The sequence below is a fragment of the Sander lucioperca genome, chromosome 18, assembly GCF_008315115.2.
Source record: "Sander lucioperca isolate FBNREF2018 chromosome 18, SLUC_FBN_1.2, whole genome shotgun sequence".
NCBI classification, from domain to species: domain Eukaryota; kingdom Metazoa; phylum Chordata; class Actinopteri; order Perciformes; family Percidae; genus Sander; species Sander lucioperca.
Genome location: NC_050190.1, coordinates 28,722,331 through 28,745,236, shown reverse-complemented (window position 1 = coordinate 28,745,236; position 22,906 = coordinate 28,722,331). Strand labels below are relative to the sequence as shown.

The following is a 22,906-nucleotide window of genomic DNA, read 5'->3' as shown; positions in this document are numbered from 1 at the left end:
TTTTAAAATACCTTTTTACATCCATTGATTCAACCAGCATGACTTAGTTTGTCCTTTGGGTGTCTTGACAACAATGTCATTTTAATTACTTCCCTCTTAAAGAAAAAGTAATGTCATTTCCACCAGTGATGCAGTTGGAGGAGGCAGCTGAAGGGTCATAGAGACTTTATCCTGCTTATAGATGCTTTCATATGATGAGTAGAGCAGTGAGGCGTTTACTGGTTGAAAGCCACCATTTTGACCTTAAAGAGGCTGGCAATTGTGCATATTTCTACATATGTTTATTTTACTCAAATTAATAGACACACAGAAAAGTTAGGGTCATCTAGTATTATTCCACTTTTGCTAGAACTGGTTGGTTTCTGGGTTACTTCATGCACTCTATGTAATGTGAACTTAGAGATGACAGGGTATCCCTAGTCTCGCTTTGCCAGACCTTCCTACACAGCGCTACGGAGGAGGGTCTGGCTAGTCCACACAGCATTCCGGGATGGGAGAATCGCCGTACAGAGCCCAAGTGCTGCTGCAAAATAGCCTCGGGAAGGAACTTGTTGTGGTGGAACATGTGTACGTTCAAAAGTTGTTTTAGTCGTGCAACAGAAAACTCGGATTGGACAGATAGTCTAGCTAGCTGTCTGGATTTACCCTGCATAGATATGTGGAGCAGTTAACCATAGTCCTCATAAATCCACCAGAGCTTAGAACGCCAACACAAAGGAAGCCTTAGGTAAAGTAAATCCGGCCGAAAACAAGGACATCCGGCGGAATTTCCGGAGGCAATCCTGGAAGTGGAAGGTTGTGGATAAAGACTAGGGTATCCCAGACTGTATAAAAGTGGATGTAGCAACATATTTTGTGAACTACCACTTTGAAGCCTCAACTTTGGCATTTTGGCCATTGCCATTTTGTTTTTTCAGAGACAGAAGTGACCATATTTGGACAAGAAAGGTTGAGCCTGGTAGGAGTACTAAGTGACAAGCTAGCAATAGCTACTTACCTGTGTTAGCAAAGTGTAACAGGTTTCAGAGAAAATAGCGGACCCAAATGCAGAGACAGCAGGCAGTGGTGAGCTTAAGGATTTAATAAAATAAAAGCCATACAACAAAAGGAGTCCTGACAGCAGGCAAAATACTTCAAAACGTCAAGGAAGGCAAAAGACCAGGAATACAAAAACAGGACCACAGAGACAAAGGGGGTAGACTACACACACTCTCACACAATACAATACAATACAATGATCTGACCAAGGACAAAGACAACATAGAGACTACATACACCAGGTAACAAGGTGAAACAAGGGACAGGTGACACGAGGGCTCAGGAACAGGTGAAACACATCAGGGTGGGACAGAAAATCATAAAGGCGGGAAAACACAAGGCAGGAAGTAAAATAAGACATGACGGGAGAAAAACAGACTACAAAATAAAACAGGAAACTGAAACATAAACATACACAACCATGACAAGGTGCATCTGTAATTCACGTTAACTGTGATATTATTCGTGATGTACATTTTAGGTAGCACAGAACATAAACAAAATGTACTTACTGGAAGTGTCTTTTAGTACAACTGATCACTAAATAAGACATTTTTAGTCGACCCAAATGTTAAAATTAACTTTCATGAAGTAAAAACACAGAAAAAGGTCAAAGTTCTGTGACAGAAACACGGACAAACAAACAAGTTCATGGCTACCTAAATGTACACTGTGCCATGGACATGCATGGCTAAGCCCCTAATCTGAAGGAGGCAAAGATTAGAGAAAAGTCACAAAACAAAAATATTATTTTGCGAACCAGCAAAGTGTTATTTCTCTGCTCAATAATCTCAACAGACATTCCTCTCTTGACCACTTGTAGGGGTCCTGACCCCAAGGTTGGAAAGACTAAAACATGCAAAAGCCATAGATTTGTTCCTATACATATTGTAAAACATGCAATAAAATAAATAATTATGTTTACCATCCTCAGTTAATGCCTTCTTGGCCCTCTCTTACATCCCCTAAATCAACGTAAGACACCTCCCTACTGCAGTAACCTACCCAGCCCTGTTTTCACCCCCCACTTCCAACAAGGTTTGTCTTTACCTACCCAGTGGGACATTTAAAAGACACTGTGAGGCTAAACGATGCTCTTCTGTTGCTGCACTGCTGCTGACTGACAGGTATACACGGCATCACAGCTGCTGCTGCTCTGCGCTCAGTGCCAAGCCAGATGTAGCCGGCCCGTTTGGTGGCGTAAAGCGAACACAGCAAATGACTCCCACCATCTGCCCAGAACTTCATCAGGAAACATGTGCCTCAGTCTCTGCTCATTTTGGACTAAAATAGAGACAGACGAGGATGTGCTACCAGTTATAGGGATGATTTGATAGAAACATTTAGCTTAACTCAACCTTCACTTCTTCACAATTCATGTTACAGTACATATGCACTAGACAAGACATTTATTCAAATTCACTGCTAGTGCATGGCTAGGCTGGTAGTCTCCCCTGGTTTCCAGGCACGCTTTATACAGATTTATAAGTTGAAACTGATGGCTTTGTTGATGGTTATTAAATCATCGTCGGGAAGTAACTCCATCCCGACCTCCAACAAAACAGTCATCCAGCCACAAGGCAGCTCAGTGGCTGCAGCCAGTGCCTGTGTAAACAGAACAAAGGTTATAACTGTAACCCTAGCTCTATGAGAATATGTACAGTAAAGCCCTCTTACCTATTTTTTTGTATTTGTTCATTTTGCACAATAAAATCAAGACAACAGTAACTCAAGAAAATAAAATAATATAAAAAATGTGCAGGTGAGATTCAAATTACGATTACCATTAATAGAGTCCTAAAATCTACAAACTGAACAGAAGTAAGCACTGAATTTAAAAAAAACAAGCATAAGGTCGTCTACATATACAACAAAGGCATTAAATAAATTACAAGAATATAGATACAATGATATGTGGACTTATGTGTGTATGTGTGAGTAGTTATGAGACAGGAAGGCCAAACTAAATCAGATATGAATAGTTTAGATCAATACGGACAGTTACGTCTAAACCTGGGAGACCATCCAGAGCAAAAACTAAATAACACCACATATTTTGTCATTTAATTTGGGGCACTTGTTGAACCTGGACACCCTGCTACCCTAGAATCTCTAAAAAAATTGATGAATACAGAGTATTTTTTGACAACCAAAAGGCAAGAAGCATTTGTAATAAGTGCTGCCAAGCCAATAGCACCACGTTTGAGGGCTCTAAGTTTCAAGTTGAGTTGTGATTTAGACCAGGTTCAGCAACTCCTGACATTCTGTTCCTGTCAGTTCATGTTTGAGAGGTTAAATGTACCCAAAACAATCCACCTACAATCTAACCCTTCATGGAAGCCTCCAGCCAACTGGACTACAAAACAGCCAGGATATAGTCTTGATAATGTTTGTATTAGTTTTGCTTGGTTTACCACTAGCTCTCAGGTCTGACGGGCCAGCTGAGTAAACCCCCTGTACTCCATAGGGCCAGTCAGCAAGATTAAAGTACCAGGGAAAACACTTTACGAAGATGAGGGCATATTGGAGCAAGTAGTGGAGAGGAGATGCAATTCAGTGGGAGAGAGATACACTTTTTAACACTTTTAGTAATTTCAGCATATTTCCATCAAAAACAAGATGATACATCCCAAGGGGTTTATCCTATTAAACAAATTTGAATACATGAAAGAAAAGTTGTTTGGGGAAGGGAAATCAGATCTCTGCCAAACACACGGACAGCAACTGAATACTGTTTGAAATGTGAAATGGAGAACATTATTTATTGCATCAATTAATAGTAGCCATAAACACAGTGTAGCCTACCACTGAACTCACTGACATCCTCAACTTCACAGGAATGTCCAGTGGCTGTCATGTAGTTTGTTTTCAAAGTATTTATTTAGTGATGAGCCAACACTTTAGAGCTTCTGTACACTAGGCTGGATCAACAGAAGTACATTTCCAGGATAATTGCCTGACATCCCTCATATGGCTCACGCGCCAGATGTTTCCCACCTTCCGCTCTCTGTGTGTTGCCGTTCTCAAAATCTGTTTGCTTTGGGAAACAACAACAAACTTCAAGCTAGCAAACTACATGTTAAAAATGGCATTTATTCATTAAGGGAATGATTGTAAAGATTTACAAAGAATATGTTTACGGCATTTCCTCTCTAACTGGGACGTTTTGGGACCGATTGGTGGGATTGCTGTGGATGAAGGACACATGGAGATACACTGGTAAGAGCAAATGACGCTAATAATGTATCCTATGTATAGCCCACGTTACTGTATTGTGTGAACAGTTAACTTTTCTTTTATGGGGTGCAAATGTTCCACCAAAACAAGATCCTTTCCGAGACTATTTGCAGAGCCAGCGTCGCTGCATCCAGAGCTTAGCGCTGTCCAAGACGATTGTGATTGGTGTAAAGAAATGAAAACAACCCAGAGTGTTTCTTTCTCCTATCCCAGAATGAATCTGTGGTGTAGCCAGACCTTACTGGAGATATAGCTGGCAATGCGAGACTAATGTACACAGCTCCAAGTAAGTTCATGCAAGTGTCAAATTAGCAGCTAAGGCAATCTTATTACTTGTACCTCCCAATAATGTAATAATTTCCTGAAAATGTATTAACACCTAAAAATGTAATACAATTTGCACTTAACCTAATCCAAAGTGTAATAAAACACTGTGGGAGTGTATGTCAGAGTGAGAGTGTTTGAAAAATGCTATCCTTGTGTAAGTGTAAGTGTGTGTGTGTGTGTGTGTGTGTGTGTGTGTGTGTGTGTGTGTGTGTTTTAGGTTAATAAAAGGGGGGTGGGGAATGGCAAATGGAATATTTATTCATATTTATATCAATATTTTATATTTTTATTTGTTTTAATGTTTTGTGCATGTTTGTGTATCTGCATCTTGACCACCCACATTTCCCTATTTTGGGATAATAAAGTTTACCTTGACCTTGAATAACATAATAACTTGACCAATAATATAATAAAATGTCCTGACTGAGATTGTAATACCTTTTTAGATGGATCTTCATTTTTCTTTTAATTGATGATGTAATCATTTTGACCGATGACGGTAAGCATGCTTTTTTTTCTTGGAAATGTAAAGCATCTATAAGTATACAAAATGTATAATACTGTTAGTGTCATGTTAGCCCAATGACAACACATTGATTCAATCTCCATGAAATGGGTTTTTTAATCTGAGTCAACGGTGATTCTTTGACTGAAAACAAAAACCCAAAGAATAATGAGTCACAAGTTGAGCTCTTGACTATTCTACAGAACTAAAACATTCAAATATAACTGATCTAAAACCTTGAATCCGCTGGAGGAACAGTCCATGTGGGGTAAGAAAGTTCTTTGAACCCCGTTCTCCCTGTCTGTCTTAAAATAAATCCACTCTCAGAAACCTAAAAAGCATCATCAAGACACTTCACAGCTAATTTGGTCAATCAGCGGTGGTAATTAGCTGTTGGTGAACTCTACTGGGCTCACATGGAAAGAATTACGAAAGAGAGGCTAGAGGGCGCAGGAGCACCACAATCTCATGTTTCCCACATCTGGTTAAAGGCATCTTTCTAATCCATGCATCTTTAGTGTTGATGGACAAGGCAGGGCTGCGAGCCCTAAAAATAAGCCAATTCAACAGGAGGGCGAAACCAGAGAAGAGAAACCAGTTTGAAGATCAACACAAATTAATATGAACATAAATAAGCGGTTAGGGATCTACAGGGTAGTTCAAGGAGCAGCATGGGGCTGAAATAGTATTCACCAAATGTCCAGTCGGCTGTCCTGGACCGCATTATTGCTTTCCCTCACAGCGGGGAATGTGAGCATAGTGGGATTGGGTATACAGAGACATGGCTGCTGCACTGCTGCAAAGGAACTTGGCACATTTTGGAGCCATGTTGAGAGACATCTGGGCAAACTGAGTCAGCTACAAGGACGGTATTATTCTGTCGTGTTTCGCCTGTCTGTTACGGTTCATTCACACTTCAAACGATCCACAGGCAGTGTGTGGACAGTGTGAACAAGCTTGTTAGCTCAGAAAGGTTAGCCACTGTAAGCTTTTTGGTCACTCCTTTGATTCTGTACAAACAAAGAGTCTATAGCCACGTAGTCTGGATTAGAGGATGGATACCCGACCCGAGCCCGACGGGACCCGACGGGCCGGGCCGCGCTCGGACAGAAAAATGTGGCCTGATTTGCACTCTAGTCTGGATCAACGGAAGTACATTTCCAAGATAATTGCCCGACATTCCCCTCTCTGTGTTGTTGTCGTTCTCAAACTCTGTTCGCTTTGGGGACATACTTCGAGCTAGCAAGCTACAAGCTGACGATGAAGTTTTGAAGAAAATTTGGACCGTGCAACAAGGCAGGTCTGCTTGGTTCTTTCGGGGAATGATTGTACTGATTTACAAAGAATATGTTTACAGCATTTACTTTGGGACTGGGACATTTTGGGACTGATTGGTGGGATTGCTGTGGACGAACGGCGATACACTGGTAAGAGCAAATTAGGTTTAACCATGTATCAGCTAATTTAAATAGCGTTACTGTATTGTGTGAACAGTTAACTTCATTTAATATTGTATGTGTAAAACAACAGCTCTGCACTGGCGCAGACCCTGAGGGAGAGCATTCCAGAGGTTAGTCAGCCACACTGAAGGCCCTGTTACCCATAATGCAGAGCCAGGAGGGGGTTTGGAGTGTAGATGGGCATCAGAGCTAGGGTTGGGTATCGTTTTTTTTTTTTTGCAATACCGGTGCTAAAGCGATACTTTTATAACGCTGCCTAAACTGATACTTAAAAAAAAGTAAAAGAATAAAAATTTAAAATTAAATGTCGGTGACATTTAAGAACGGCTTGTTTACTGCTAAGGTCATATGGTCAAAATTAAATGATTTATTAATAATGTTATAATAACTTATAACAACTTATTTCACCAGTAAATTGCTGTAAAACGACAAAAACAACCACCAGATGGGAAAAGGGTGTTTTACAATAACTTTGAATGCACCACGAGGCTCGCACTATCTGTGTTATTTTTCAGACAACGGCAGCTGCAGACTGTTATGTCGCGGTGTTGAAATCCCCTACAGTGAAATACAATAAGTCACACTTTACACCGTTTAGCAGTCAGCATTTTAACCGTGTTTAATCCAGGTGCTAGCTAACGTTAGGCTAACGTTACCTGCTGCGAAGGGTAGCGTTAACCAGCGTCACATGCAGTCGAAAATAAGAAATTATTGAAATTTCAGGATCTAGTAGATTACAGCATTCTGCAAATTATGTATAAAGCGCACAAAATAATTTGGCCTGCCAACATCCAGAGATGGTTTGAAAAAGACAGTCAGTACAATTTAAACTGAGATATTCAAAAAAAGTGATATGGAACCAATCTGAGGGAACATTGCATCATAGTAAAAGGAATCAGTTTATGGAACAATCTCAACAGTGAAACCAAAGAATCTAAACCAAACATTTTATTTAAAAAAACAAAAAACACAAAGCAAATATGTTGAGTCAATATGAAATGTGTTAATTCAGTTTTTGTTCTGTTCTTTTATGACTGGTGAAGAGGGGGGGATGTGGGAGTGGAAGAGTTGTATTATTTAATTATTTGTCTTGTTAATGTATGTTTTGTGAAAGAGGGGCAGATTATATAAGATTAATCTTTCTGCTCCATTCAGGACTTGAAATGTGGTGTTTGCATTAGGTTCTTTATGTTTCACGGATGAAATAAACTTTTATATGAATATATAAATAAATAAGACCCACGTTGCAATAAACCAGATTTTATCTTGCTAACATTGATACTTCATGTATATGACAATCCAATTCCACAGAAGGTTTGAAAAATAGCAGTAGACACGGCACCCCTCCTCTTCTCTGCTTCTCTTCATAGTCGTCCGATTCATCCACCAACCCTTTGTAGGGTGGATCAGGTTTGCCTTGGACCAGGTCTTAGGTATGCTGCTATAGGTCTAGACTGCCAGGGGACTTCCTTTGACACACTGATCTCCTATCTCCTCTCTCTTTCCATCTGCCTGCATTCATGTCCCACAAATACTTGTCACCAACTTATCCCCGGGGAGCTTATTCCCTGGTTATATGTTCTCGCCTCTCAATTTTCCTTGGATTGGGGTGGCACCTAAATAATGGTTGCAGCTGCCGCCGTGGTCCTGCTCAACGCCCTGCTATGCCCTACTACACCCCGCAATGCCCCGCTTAGCCCTACTATGCCCCGCAACGCCCTGAACTGCTACAACTATTATTTCCAGTCATAGTTCCACTATCTTCATTGTTACTGTTTATCATTCAACGGCTATAATTATTAGGAATCATATTTCTCTATATCTGTATATCTGTATCAGTGTCTGAGACTGTCCTCGATAGTGTTGCACCAAATGCTTGCTCGTGGGAAAATAAGTCTTTGTAAATCATAGTGTGGTCTAGACCTACTCTATCTGTAATGTGTTTTGAGATAACTGTTGTTACGATTTGATACTATAAATAAATTAAATTGTAAAACAAAAGCTTGCAGCATGAACATGTTTTTTTGACTTCCCTTGACATTCCTTTGTTTCTGCCTACTTTTTTTTTTTTGCTCCCCAACTCAGCCTTTCTCCACACCTCTCCCCTCATCACCAGCACCCGTCCTCCCCACCCTGCTTGTTTTGATCTTGATAAGCATTAGGTGATTTGGAGATTATTTCATGCCTAATGTGGCCTTTTATCAAACATCCTCCCCAGGCTGCTGACAGCGCAGGCAGCCATAGATTCTTGGCTGCGGTTCAAGTGCAGACACAAACATCTCATCTCCTATTGCAACGGCACAAGCTTTCCATTTACATTCAAATCAAATTCCAAATATGAAACAGATTAGTCAGTTTCAACCTGTCGTGTTTTGGGGTTGTTCAATGAAATGATTTAAGTGGAATCCCTATCAGATTGGTGGCTGATATCTAATTATACCAGAGGTGTTCATTTGCTGGTAAATGATGCAAGCATGACCAGATGCCAACCATTTATATTTGCATCAAAATGCTATTTTGCAGCAGAGATGAAATTAATCAGAAAGGATTGAACTTGTGGATTCAGCTACAGTCAAGAGATCAATTGGAACAACAGACTAAGAGCTTTGCTATGAAAACAATCCTGTTCGAGGAAAGTGGGTGTGTAATTAGTGAGTGCTAATGCTTCTGCATTACATGTACCGGCAGAGTTGTATGGGAATAACACTGTGAAATTGGAGTGAGATCTTACATTGCCTTCAGCAGATTCAGCATCTGCCTTTTCCTTTATTGCCAGCCAGGCTTTCATTCTGAAGCCAAATCTGCAAGACGCACTCGTTAAGCACACTGTAATCAACTCAGGCTCTAAAACATTCCACCAGAGCAGCGTTCATCATTTTCCCTTACCATCTCAGCTTTTTCTTTTTGGAAATTACATCCATATCCACTGACTTTTGGACCGCAGAAAGCTCAACAAACAATCAGATGGGAGAGCAGTGAGAATCTTGCATGGTCTTACTTTAAACACAGCAGTGGATGTCTGGCTTCAACATTGGCCACGGAGCCTTGTGTTCCATCTGTAGGATGTACAGTTGAGCGGGGATGTGAACATTATCAATGTGCCAAACCAAATAACCTCAGCACATAGCCCGTACCGAAGGACCAAGTGCAAAGGCAACTGAAAAAGACAGCTGTTGGTTTCTCTCGAGCAGCTTTTGCTTCAATGGCACTTTCTGTTTAATCCAAGAATGGAGACAGGGGAATAAATTATAAATGGCGTGTTGTGCTTGAAGCCAGGGTCGAGAACTGGGCTCCGGGCCAGTTCAAATACAGATGTCGGCCCCACAGAGTGATCCATTTAGCTGCGGACGGGGCGCTATAGGTGGTGAGCCTTTCCCAGGGCTAACAAGGCAAATCATGGCCAAGAGAGGTGTTATGAAAAACACAAGTGCCTTTATATTTGATGAGCAAAGCAGAAAACATAATAATGATTATGGTTGGATGGCTTCAGAAACTTTTATATTGCATGGCAGTCTGATTTATTATGACTGAATGAATACATGAATAGTACCATGCTAAATATTTAAAAAGTGTTCCGAAACACTTCTTGTCATCCCTACAGCCTTCCCACAGTCAAGCACAGATAATGGCGCAAGTAGTGATTTATGATGCTTAAGAGCGCCTGATCAAGATTTATAAGTCAAGTGTGCATAAATTCTCCACTATAATCCATCAGGCAGACAAAGGAGAGGACTGCAATAAAAGCCAAAGTTCCTCGAGAGGAAGGAGAGATTTATCTGCTGCTCTAAGGGTTTACTCAAACAAGGATGCATAATGTTGCAGCTACAGCGCACAGGCAGCTGAGATTATTAGGAGCCACAGGTTTGAGCCAAAAGAAACTTTACAAGCTGCTCTGCTGGCGCAGAGTGAGAGACATAAACTCATGGAGGAAAATCAATAGCCTCAGGATAATTATGTCTTTTTGGACATGTAAATGTCCCAGATAAAAGAGAATATAAAGCCTGCATTGGGCATAGGCCCGTGCATCTGTTTTACGCCAGCATACATCACATTTAGAGAGAAGATGGTCTCGCATTGCCAGACCTTCCTCCACAGCGCTGCAGAGGAGGGTCTGGCTAGTCCACACAGCATTCCAGGATGGGAGAAAATCGTCCTCTGGTTTATCGGCATTTCTTTAAACCAATCACAATCGTCTTGGGCGGTGCTAAGCGCCAGATGGAGCCATGGTGCCTCTGCAAAATAGCCTCGGGAAGGAACTTTTTTTTGGTGGAAAATGTACGTTCAAAAGTTGTTTTAGTCGTGCAACAGAAAACTCAGATTGGACAGATAGCCTAGCTAGCTGTCTGGATTTACCCTGCAGAGATCTGAGGAGCAGTTAACCATAGTCCTCATAAATCGATCGGAGGTCAAAATGCCAACACAAGAAAGCCCAACGCAACCCTTCAGGGATCTGAGGAGCAGTTAACCATAGTCCTCAAAAAATCCACCGGAGTTTGAAATTACAACGCAAAGAAAGCGGAAGGTAACGGACATCCGGCTGAAAAGAGGGACATCCAGTGGAATTTCCGGCGGCATTGGAGCAATCCCGGAAGTGGATCGTCGTGGATATAGACTACAGAGAAGATAATGTATGTATCTCAGGGGCCAAAGGTTGAATGCACACACAGCAATCCATCCCCATTTCCATAAAAAACATGCATTGTACCACTCACAAATGATGCCATCTCTGAGCAGCTTACCTTATTCTGATACTAGGCTAATGGCACATTACCAAGGGTTTTGCAGAATCGTCGAACGTCAATGTTTTTGTCGGATGATAGGGTTACTAGGCCGTGCTTACAGCTAATGCTGTTTGTAAGATGGCAATAGTGTGCACATTGGTTCAATGTAGACAAAAGCCCACTTTGAACATGTTTGGAATCAGGGGTTTCTACTAAAAACTGTTTGGCAGCTTCCCTGTCTGAAGGGGGCTGCACTAAAGGTCACGCCTCATCCTGTTTCCTGGCAATGTTGCCAACACTCAGAACACATTTTCTGCCAATTGAACACATGGCCTTCAAATAAAGTTCAAATAAAATATCCAACACTTGTGTTCAGTTTCTGTTAAGGGGCGTGTGTAGATAAGTTTCTTGGGCACTAGAATAAGCCACCAGTAGATTTTTTTTTTTAATCACAGAGGAAAATATATTGCCAGGTAAACTTTTCAATATAAGCGCTTTTCACTGTTTTGCTCCAGGGCACTTGGAGAAAATTAGAGACAAATGCTGGCACTGGAAAGCAGACCTCACATTGCTTTTCTTATGAGCCAAGCTTTTTTTCTCCCTTTTCTCCCTGAAGGTGTCTTAGGATGGAAAATTGCATCCGTCCCCTTTATTTCACTAGGATGACAAAGACTGAAAGCTCACACACACATACACACACACAAATACTCAGCACTGACAGCACACACTCTTAATGTAACACAAACAAAGTGTAGACTGTTGTGTCCCTCAGACTAGCAGGAGCAGTTTGACCTTGCTGTGTTCAGTTGGAAGTGTGTGTCACATACAAGACTGCTGACTAATGGCAATATTGCATTTAGATACATACAGTCGGGGGAAGTATGAACAATGTGCTGTAGACACGGGCAGGGTGAAGTGCCTGTGTCCTGAAACCATTACATCAATTGTATATCTGTCAGACGTGTCTGGGAAAACTAATCTGTTGGTCACTGATGGTTATCAGGTAACATTTACATCACATCTTCCCAGGAGACTGTGAAGTCTAACCTGACACAATAATTGATATTGTGAAGGTCTATAATGCTGTACGGCTCTAATATTTGGTTATATAGCAGCAGAGATGGATGTTGGTTGATCTTAGTTCAATCCTCGTCCAACAATCATCCTTAGCTTACTGCTGCAAAAACAATGAATGCTATTAGGGATCGACCGATACCGATTATTAGTAGTTAGTGAAACCGATAACCGATATTTGGAACCGATATGCATTTACATTTAAGTCCAAATGAAGATTTTGGAATGTTACACAATCCAACACAAAACATTGTTTAGATGTTTTAAGCAAGTATTTAATGAATTAGAAACTTTCAACATAATTCACATTAAAAGATAGTCAGATAGTGTTGTGGGCGTGACATGAAGTCAGACTCAGTGGTAGCGTTAGCCGAGCCAAAGTAGACCACTTTTTAATTCATTAACTTTAGGTTAATGAAGGCAAATAAAAACGCCAATACAGATAATCTGCAAACTGCCAAATATCGGGCCGATAAATGCTGTAGCTGTTATGGTTTTTATTTTAGATAGTTTTATACAGGATAATGAAAACACTATCTCCCACGGCCATTACCGGGAAAATACTCGCCAGTTCTCTCAACACAGTTACATATTCTATATGTACGTGGGAACTGACCCTCTGGGGCAGTTGACGTGGATATCACTTTATGACACACCACTATGTGGCCCATGCCAGGGCATAAAAGGCCTAGGTGTGCATGGGTTCACTGGTTAACATTGATTGGAATGGTTTCTGGGCGGCCTTGCCCTGGAGAGATAGTCTTCACTCAGAGAACCAAGGTTACCTTGTAACTTAACGTTATCACCCCTTTTGATTTCATATTTGGTTGTGTAGCAGCAGAGATGGATGGTGATGTAGGTTGGTCTTAGTTCATTCCTCCTCCAACAATTGTCCTTAGCTTTTTGTTGCAAAAAGAATTAATGTTCTAACTGTTATGGTTTTTTTTTAGGTTGTGTTTAGGATCATGTAAACACAATCTCCCACGGCCATTACCGTAATTCCTCAAATAAAAATCGGGGTCTTTATTTATCTGAACTGCAGAAGGTACCAGGCTTTTATTTGAAGCAGGCTTTAGGCAGGCCTTTATTTCTAATAAATAAACCATTTTAAATGAAAAGCCATAGAATTCCAGTGGACAGAGAGAAGAGAAATGTACCGGGTATTTATTTCAAGTACAGGAACTACGGTATTGCTGGCAGATTACAATAAGAGCATACAATAGTTCTGTAAAACATGTTGCTGGTTTGCAGCACACCAGTATCTGATTAACGTTACAGACGGTAGCTAAGCTAGCTTTGTTTCTAGCTCCAGGCTAACTTTTTTTCCTCCCAGCTCCAGTTAGCTAGCCGTGCTCTGCTCTTGTCGGCTAATCTTGTCAGCTCATCCTTCTGTTTCTTCCAGTATCGGATTCTCCTGGGGTCAATGTCGAAATGTCTCACAGCTTTTTCACCCAAGTTTTCCTCTGCATACTTTAAAACTCTTTTCGTTTTGTTGTTGAAAAGTCCGTCAATAGCACCAGAGCCAGTCACTCTGTTCAGTCCTTCCAGAAAAATGTGGAGTTTTTTAGTGATTGTTGCGGGCAAAAATACTTGATTACGCGGCACGTTTTCTTAAAAAATGCGATGGAATATGCCGGATATTTATGCAATTTTAGGCGATGAAATTGCGGGAACTTGCAAAAATTGTGGTTTCATCATGGCTTTATCGTGGGGTTTGCAGCTTTTTGATTATGTTCACGTCACGTAATTACGTCATTTCATAACGTCACTTCATAACGTCACTTCATAACGTCACTTCATAACGTCACTTCATAACGTCACTTCATAATGTCACTTCATAACATTCCCATGGCAACAGGGGGAAATGGCTGCTCGTGTGAAGTAAACGCAACATTTTTAAACTTTCTGCTAAGATATGTGTGACTTTTTTGCAACGAAAATGCGGGGATTATGAAATCATGCAAGCCCCGCATATTTTGCACCGAAATCGGCAATTTATGCGGCGAAAATGCGGCCACTGCATAAATATGCGGACTTTGGCTGATTATGCATTGAATTATGTGATCGCATAATCACGTTTTTCTGGAGGGACTGTCTGTTAGCACTAAATGAGATCCGTGTTACAGCCAATGTAGCTACTGCCATCTATTGGCACCTGTACGTTACTACACCTACAGCCACATTGAATAAAATACCAGTAGGACAATAATACTTTACATGATTACCATAATCCAGAAAAACAAAGTGTGGAAAAAAGCATGAATATATTGTTGAATCCGTTAAATTAAATTGGTAGAAATGTACATTACAATGAACTTGAATGCACGTTATATGAAAGGCACTTAGGAGATTATCCACACAAATTTTTCCCAGGCCTTAATTTGAGGCCGGCCTTTATTTGTCCGTGTTGACCACGCCCCCGGCCACAGTCAGAGGCCCGGCTTTTAATTGACTACCGGTTTTTATTTGAGGAATTACGGTAGGTGTGCATGGGTTCACTGATTAACATTGATTGGAACGGTATTCGGACGGCCTTGGCCTGGAGAGTCTCTTGTCTCTTCACTCAGAGAACCAAGGTTACCTTGTAACCGAATGTTATCAGCCCGTTTTGAATTGGATGTGATTTAAGAGGATATGTAAAAACTAAAAATAACAAGGAAAAGCATTGGAACAATAAAGCATGTAAACTATGATAACTTAGACTTACACTTACTCTAAGATCCTACTGTTCTACCTGATGTCTCAATTTATTTCCAAGAGTCTGGACTTCAAAGTTGACAAATTGACCCCTAATGAACCCTGCAGTTGGGTATACTGTACAGCATTGTTTAAAATAAATGTTGAGAGGAGGAACATGTGAGGTGGGCTGCAGCAGGTTTGGCGCTTGTCATGATTTATAATAACACTTGATTAATAAGAGCTTTTTGAACATTTCACAGCATGAGTCCGAGGCCAGACTGCTTGAAAAGAACATAACATAATATGTTATGCTGATTAACATAGGAATTCAAATGATTTTGGTGGCTTCAGTAAGGGGAAATAACACTTCCTGTAATTAGGGACATTACGGTTAGTATGTCTAAATCCTGTCCATTTCACATTTGTCTTCAAATTATCTCCTTAATGGCCTCAGATACCCACTTTTACCCTTGGAAATTAATAATTAACCAGTGGTGATTGCCTGATCTGGAGCGCAATAACTGCAGGAAGGCCTTTTAAGGAAACAAGGGACACTATTTCAGACATATTTAACCAAACAGGTTGGGAATTGTTAAGGATAATTCCGGTTTATTACAACTGGGGTTTGATTTTCATTAGTTTGGCCACCAGTTCTATCAGTTAACCCCTAGAGTCCACCAGTGCTCCTGGCGATAGTGGCGTCAGATCAGAAAACACTTATGTGTCTTTCTAGAGGGCCACATATATATTTTTTTGTTTAATTTGAAGGACTTGTTCCCAAACTGTGGCATATCTGAAACTAAGTTTACAGCAAAAAGTTAAGTTTGCATGTATCCTAATACATCGGTGAGTTCACAAAAGAAACACCTGACAACACTAATGTCTTTGGACTGTGGGGGGAAACCCACACACAATCAGCTGCCTGGTTGACCTGAAGCAGACCTTCCTGTTAGCCACAGTGCCAGAACAAAAGGTTAGGACATCATAAGCAGTGCAACAGTACTTATTCAGGCTCATTCAGGGTTCCAAAACTGTTTTGCAGGTGTGGCAAAAATAATGGCAGCATAGAGAATCTAACATGAAGGCACATCAAAAATGACTTTACATGTACAAATAGCACAGTAACATTGGGTGAAGCTTGTCTTTTAAAGTAAGTCATCCTTAAATAGGTTTTGAATGTGGTGTTTGAATGCCTGATAGGGTTTCAAATATTTAGTAGATTCTAATCCCAGAGTGCCTTAACAGACTATCTTCACACCGCAAGTCTTAATGCTTAATTCAGATTTTTTGCTCAGATCAGATTTTTTTATTTGGCTGTTCACATGACCTTTTAAAATGTGGCCTATATCAGATTCCAGTGTGAACTGTTTGCGGTTTCGAACTGACCCACATACGCAAAAGAACAATACCAATGACATCAGACGCAACATGCTGTTGCACTAAAGTTAGGGAGGTTATGGAGGAAGTAAGCATTTTCGCTTTTATTTCAAAATGTTTGTGTAATGGCAGCCGTAACATTAATGAGCAGGTGCTGAGGAGGAGAGAATGAAGAGAAAGAGAGCCAAATTGGCTATTTTGGCCTTTTGCCGGGTTATGGCTGTAAATTCACTACAGAGGTCTGTGTGGATGCAGAGACGAAGCCAGGAGTGGTGGTCAAGTTTTTAATTGTACTGTCTGTGTCTAAGGCTAACTCCCGCCGGCGTATAATTATGACAAATGTTGATGTAGATTGACGTAAAAGTCACATCAAATCAGCCTTGGTTGTTTACACTGCGGCCACTTTTGGGTCTGATTCAGGACCACATATAGAAGTGGTCTAAATCTGATTTGAAAAAATCTGATCAGGGCAAGATTTGAGTGTTCACACTACATCTGAAGTAGTCTGACCTGGTTACTTGACCCCAAAAAAAAAATCAGATTTGGGCCACTTTTGCCTGCAGTCTGAACGTAGCCATAATGACCCACTGTAGCTTCTTCTCTGTTGATGCTACTAGAGGGCAACTGTTCCCACATGTAAAGACCAAGAGACTGAAGGAGCCAGCGGGTAAGCAGTATGTTTTATAATATCGCACATCATAGCACTGCTAATTATCTGCAGCAGGAAACAGTAATTCAAAATAAAAGCTCTGTACTGGAAATGTTTTAAACTTTAAACTTTATCCATAAATACTGTTGGGAACCAGTCTACATCGTCTGGCTAAATTCATAGCTTGCTTACACAAAAATAAGACCCTAGTTTAAATAAACTGGAGTTATGCTAGCACACTTGAAGAGTGAAATTCACCCAACCTTCATATATTCCTGTAAAGCTGCTGCATTGGTAAATTACTCTCCTATTTCACATGACAAGCCCTCAGTTGAATCATCATAAAAATAAAAAAAAAATAAAAATAAAAACGTTCCATACTTCTGTCAAGCCTGCTGCAGACTGAATTTCGAAACACTGGATTTGCTTTCTTGGCAACATAATTCTTTGGTTGAATGATTGATTAAAAAAATGGTTGAACGTGTGAAGACTACCATGCAGTATGATACATGAGATGTATTGCATATTTCTCAGGGATTGTGTATACATTTTTATTTATTTAAGGTTGCTGTGGATTGAGGTGAGGGCATCAAAGACAGGGTTTACACAGAAACCTGGGGCTTTCTCCCTTTCTTTTGATCCCCATTAGCTGCCAGTAAGGTAGCAGCTACTCTTCCAAAAAAACATGGCATATCAAACAAAACATATAACCCTTCATTGCTTCTGATCATAGACTGTAAATATCCTGATCTATGTAGGTTCTTAATATGATCTTGCATGAAAGTACTAGCAAATCTGCGGGGACCCGACTCATCCACAGCAATATCCAAGGTGAGGCTGATGAAGTCCTTGCTGTGCTAAGTAGTTGTATTTCTCTGTCTCTGCAGCATGTGAAGCTGCTATAGAGAGGTGAAGTAACTGCACTTCCATTGGACCCCATGGGACCTTATTTTCGGAAACAAAAAATATGTACGGTAGTGAATTGTGCCATTAATTACACATGATGTTCATCAATTTAAATATAATTTTGCAAGTCAAGAAAGTCAACAAGTTGTTGCAGGTTTGTCGTAGTACCACTCAGTTTTGTGTGAAACTGCTCAGAACGTTGTGCACCGTTGTGAAACGGTGTGCAACTGCTTTGAGATCATAGACTGTAAATATTAAGTCTATGTTTGAGATATGTTTGGTGGTGTGTCTCGGCTCAGGTCACAGGTGATACTCAACAAGCAGAGACGTCTGTAAACTCGTGGTAATAAAACATTTAAAACTGCATCACCGTTTAACGTTGACGTTTGTTTAAGCCATATTACATGAGGGGGTTTAATTTCGAGGTCCGAAAAGCGCATCACTGAAGTGTAGGCCTCCTCAAGTGTAATACTGTGATTATACAACAACAGTTACCAACAAAATAAGTGATCAATCTGTATTCATATTGTGGAGCAATTCGCTCTTGAAATACAAAAAACAAAAAACAGACACGATTTCTAGTCCCTCCCTGTTTAGTAAACCAGCCAATTTACCGTGGGATTTATCAAACTGAATAAATCCCGCCTGCACATATAAACACAAAACTGCTTTGCTAACTCCATCGTTTTGTAAGTAAGACATCTGCTGAAAAGTTATTGTATTCATTAGAATGATTGCCATACTGTTTAAGTACGAAGACATAGGGACCAGACGCAAGCTTTTATTTTGAAAAGTCGAAGCTCGGGGACAGCATGAGACGGGAGCATAGACTGTGTGTGTGTATATATATATATTTTAATTTAATATACATATATATTAATTTAATATACAGTCTATGGACGGAAGGCATGAGGCGGGAAGTCTCCAGGCTGCAGCCATACCCGACTCTAATAAAAAGGCGGAGCGCTCTCTCACTGTGGGGTCGAAAATCCAGCTGTTCCACTAGCTGCTCCCTCTAGATGTCTGGAGAATTTACGTTGTGTAATCTGGATGCAGCGTTTTCTTGTTGCATTTGTTTTCGGGTTTGTGTGCTTTTCTTTTTGCATCGTTTTTTATTTGCAGTGCGTTTGGTTGTGTTGTGTGTATTTGCAGTGTGTTTATGTAGCACATGTGTTGTCAAATTAATGAAGATGTTTTCTTAATTTGCTTGTGTTTCGTCTATTTGCGTGTGTTTTCTTAAGTTGCAGGGCGTTTGCCCCTGTCGGCCACTGTACAACCCTATACGTCACTTACTCGTCACGTTGGTCTGATTGGTTGGAGGTCTATCCAACAATCCAATAATAGAGGCATTTTCTTTCCTGGTTTGGTTGAAACACGCTCCATAATCACAGCCCAATGGAGCAGCATCAGACTCAGATTCTGACTAGAAGTATGACCACGTCAGGCTAGTTGCCTGTATCTGTGCAGGGAAAAACATTTATATAGTTGCCATGGAGACGCTTCAGTTCAGCAACACGAGAAGCTGCCCTTAGTGAAATGCTCTGACAGAGTATAGATTATATTGTAGCCCAGACATAGTGCCACACAAGTATGATTTATGGCGGTGCCACGACAATACACAAATCAAAACAAAGCTTGATAGAGTGCTAACTGCTGGTTTTTATTGTTACAGGGGGATGTTAAACAGATTTATTGTCAGTAAAGGGTACTGCTAGTACATAAAGACACTGTAAAGCACAGTAGGGCATATTAGCAGCTCTTAGGTGTCGTTTCAGTGGTAAATGAAGGGGGAACAGAAGATTTCAATCTTGTGAGCAACACATTAGCAGTTTGTTAGCTGCCATGTTGTCAAGCACAATGAGTGTGTAGTGTTTTATAGAAAAAGGCAGACCATCGTATATAACAGATCTTATTCAAAGGCACTCAGCCCCGAGGTCTCTTAGATCTGAGCATTAATCTCTCCTTATGTCGCCCGATCTTATCTTAAATTAAAAGGTGACAGAGCCTTTGCCTTTGCCACAACTGTGGAACTAGCTCCCTTTAGATATAAAATGTGCTCCCTCCATTTCTGTCTTTAAATCTAGTCTTTTAAATACACTTTTTTACTCACACTCAGCGCTGATTCTGTCATGTCTATAATTATGCATTTCTAAATTGCTGCTCGTTGTTGTTGACTGGAATGCTGTTCTGTATGTGTTTTGTTTCTACTTTTTCATTTTTATTTTAACATTTGTATGATTTTATCAGCACCTTGGTGCTTCTTTGTAAAGCATTTTGGTCAGTTTAAGCTGTGTTTAAATGTGCTCTAGAAATATACTACTTACTTACTTACTTACTTGAAAACCCCACTGAAATCCAAACTGCTGAAGTGTGACCGTGTAGTTAGAAGGTAAGTAATCAAAACGAACATTATCTTCCACCCTCTTCCCATTTCTTCCCCAGAATGATCAATGAATTATTTATTAGGGGAACACAACTGCTGACTCCAAAACTTGAAAGAGTATTATTTTTTTCTCTTTTTTCCAAAGCTGCAGCAGTTGAAGCTCACTAATTAAACAGCCATGTTGAGATTCATCGTCAGTAGCATGAGCAGTGCTTAGAACTTACCTTTTCTACCAGTCTGGTTAATCAATGGAGCCTGACATATCGACTGGGAGGTTTTCAAGAGAGCCACAGAAACCGTATGGGGCATCTGAGGCTTACACACATCAACACATATTTAGCAGCACTTTTGATGCATTTATTTATTTGAAGATTCTCAGAATCAAGTGTAAAAATATGTTTATATATTCTTCTTCAAGGTACATTCTGTATACCCCACCAGCAATGACCTGCTGGAGTGATAAAAGCAACACTAAGGGTTTCTAAAACCAGGCTTCATTAAACATTTAATACTGTTAGTTCTTATAGTTCCTTATCTTACTAACTGTGTTGATTGGGGATGCTAATTTAGATATTTTTTTCTGACCGATAGCCAACCCTCGTTAACCGACAAGCAGGCAACTGAGGGCTTTTTCACAGCTGAAAGTCCGAAACAAGGTTCATGTTTTTGTGACATTGTATACATTTGATCCGGTTAGTTTTGGTTTCACACTGAAGTTACGCAAGCGCACTAAAGAACTTTTCATGACATATATCATGTCTATATCGACGACAGTTTATTTTATTTACGGTAGAGTTCCGGTGCCGCCAGATGTCCCTCACTTTACGCTTTCTTTGAGTTAACTTTAAACTCTGGTCGCATTGAGTAACATTAACCGGAACCTCTGAGGTCGAGGCTGGAAATGGCAAGTATTAAGACAAATTTGGATTGTGCAACAAGACAGGCCTGCTTAGTTCGTTCGGGAAATTATTGTAAAGATTTACAAAGAATATGTTTACCGCATTTACTCTCTAACTGTGACCATCAAAAAAATTCTTTGACACTAGAAAATAAACGGTCCGTGGTTCAGTTTGATCTAGTCTCGCTTTGCCAGACCCTCTTCCAAAGCGCACTGGAGGAGATTCTGACTACTCCACAGCATTCGGGGATGGGAGGAAAACGTGCTCTGGTTTATTGGCATTTCTTTAATCACGATCGTCTTGGGCGGCGCTTAGTACCGGAGAAAAGTGGCGATGCCTCTGCAAAATAGCCTCGGGAAGGACGTGTTGGTGGAACATGTGTACGTTCAAAAGTTGTTTTAGTCGTACGAGAGAAAACTCCGATTGGACATATGGTCTAGCTAGCTGTCTGGATTTACCCTGCAGAGATCTGAGGAGCAGTTAACCATAGTCCTCAAAAATGCCAAAACAAAAGGAAGCCCAAGGCAACGGATCTCCAGCCTAAATGAGTGAAATCCCGGCGGATTTTCCGGTGGCAACGGAGCAATCCCGGAAGTGGAACGTCAAGAATATAGACTAAGTTTGACTGACCAAATTCTGGATGTTTGGTCTGGACTGTGGTCAAGAGGAGGTGAAAAGTCAGAAAGTTCGGACCAAACCAGGTAGGTGTGAACGTCCCCTAAATCGTGTTCTAAAAAATGGGAAAGTTTAGCACCAGCAGTATAGTTTTCTGCTCATTGATATTAGAAGCTTGGGAAAATAAATGCTTTTTTTCCCAGGGTATGGGGTTGGGTTATTGAATCAAGGTTTATTTACACAGCTTTGTGTTCAGTTAAGAAAGGATTACATTTCATGCCCCAGCAAATATCTAATGAACAACCATAAAAAAAAAATCCAGGCTGGCTAAAAAAAGTCAAATCTGCAGGGACAATCTGAAAACTCAGTTTATAGCCTGCATGTTCTTATTAGCTAAAGCTTTTAAACAGGGTATTGATTTAACAGGGTCAGAGTGAGGGGAGATAACTCTGCACATCTGATGAAGAAATAATAATTAAAGTACTTACTACGATTAGGGAAATGGAAGACCCAAAAATGCAGAGACAACAGGGCAGTGGTGAGCTTGAGTATTTAATAAAATAAAAAGGGATACAACAAAAGGAGTCCTGAGCAGCAAAAATGGTACCAAAAACCGTTGAGGAACCAAAAGACCAGGCATTCAAAAATAAACTGACACACCGAGACAAAGGGGTTAGACATAGACACACAATGATCTGACAACAGACAAAGACAACACAGAGACTAAATACACAAGGTAATGAGGGTGAAACAAGGGACAGGTGACACGAGGACTCAGGAACAGGTGAAACACTGATGTGTTTCACCTGTTCTGTGGAGCAGAAAATCACAAAGGTGGGAAAACACTAGGCAGGAAGTAAAGCAAGACATGACATGGGAGAAAACAGACTACAAAATAAAACAGGAAACTGAAACATAAACATACACAAGGATAAAAACAAGGTAAAACGCAACAGAGAACACAAGAGACAATAAACAACAAGGAAACGGGGAATAAATTAACACAATAAAACAGGAAAACTATAACAGAAAACCA

The 22,906-nt window shown here is 40.4% G+C and overlaps 1 long non-coding RNA gene across 1 annotated transcript; it reads right to left on the bottom strand.

Annotated features, from left to right (window-relative positions):
• Positions 1 to 1,158: 1,158 nt before the first annotated feature.
• Positions 1,159 to 22,652, bottom strand: LOC118493788. Its single transcript, XR_004895798.1, has 3 exons — positions 22,556 to 22,652; positions 22,355 to 22,357; positions 1,159 to 1,209 (listed from the first exon to the last, which is right to left on the bottom strand). It is a non-coding gene; the product is annotated as an uncharacterized LOC118493788 (long non-coding RNA).
• Between the last annotated feature and the right edge of the window lie 254 nt (positions 22,653 to 22,906).